Genomic DNA, 994 nt, shown 5'->3' with positions numbered 1-994 from the left:
TGTGTGTGTGTGTGTGTGTACGTGTGTGTGCACTGTGCTGCGTTCTACATGTTGCCGTGGCTGTGCTAAGCAGTGCTGTTCGGTGGGCCTGCGCTAAGTTGCTGCGTTAAGTTGCTGAAGGTCAGTGCGAAAGATACTCACACATGACACGTGCTATGAAAAAACAACAAAAGTGCACACATGATCGCCCTCTCAGATGGGTCTACAGTGTCTGGTGTTTCGCTCAGTAGAATATGGTTTTCGCTTCATGACTCGTTTGCGTCGGACATACGCCCAGGAAAGCAGTGTGCGATCTCATGAAGTACTGTGCCAAGGGCAGGTGAGAGAGACACTGGTGTGAAGCGTTATGGTACTCTTGACCTGTACATTACTCTTGGATCTTCTTTTTTTGGTCGAGAAAAACAATATAGTTGCTCTAATATATCCTAAGCCCTTTTAATACCAAATGATCAATTAAAGTAAAATGACATATTAAAAAAAACAATGCCACTGGAGTGGACTGGCAATAAATAGGATCCTGAGAGTTGCAAACTGTGGGGATTTTTTCTTAAACTTGATTATCCGAAACCTAAGGGCTAAATCTCCAGGTTTAGTCCAGGATCAAGGCTAATCGGACTCTGTGTGAAAACCCGATGTCAAGAATTCAGACCTCCCATCATGTCAGCCGCCAAAACAACTCAAATTGCCCTATCCAAGAAAAGGCCTAATATGTTGTTTTTTTTTCTTTGGGAAAAATAAAGTATATGTATATTTATAAGGGACAGAAGCCATGTCTCCCGCTACAACAATTCAAATGGCTCCTCACACAAATGAAATCCCCCATCTTAACCCCATTCATTTGGCTGTCATTAAGTAGTTACAAAAAAACTCTACAAGGCTTTGCACATGAAAAAGCAAAGAGAAGAAGATAGGATCAGCAGTCCTCCCCCAGACTACAAACAGTGGCTGACTGGTCTCTCCCTTTCTCAGTCTCTCTCTCTCTCTCTTTTCTCTC

The 994-nt window shown here is 43.0% G+C and overlaps 1 protein-coding gene across 1 annotated transcript in view; it reads right to left on the bottom strand.

The window, feature by feature from the left end:
- Positions 1-748: 748 nt before the first annotated feature.
- The window catches only part of fignl2 (fidgetin like 2), an 18,459-nt gene continuing 18,213 nt past the window's right edge, over positions 749-994 (bottom strand). Inside the window, exon 3 of the mRNA XM_076276377.1 lies at positions 749-994. This exon is cut by the window's right edge and continues 2,166 nt beyond it. The gene's annotated coding sequence lies outside the window, so the exon portion shown is untranslated.

Source organism: Alosa pseudoharengus, unplaced genomic scaffold, assembly GCF_046254945.1.
Source record: "Alosa pseudoharengus isolate Yale_2024_CS ecotype anadromous, Long Island Sound unplaced genomic scaffold, YU_APseudo_1.1 YU_APseudo_1.1_scf_9, whole genome shotgun sequence".
In the NCBI taxonomy this organism is placed as follows: Eukaryota; Metazoa; Chordata; class Actinopteri; order Clupeiformes; family Clupeidae; genus Alosa; species Alosa pseudoharengus.
This window is presented reverse-complemented; position numbering and strand designations above follow the sequence as displayed.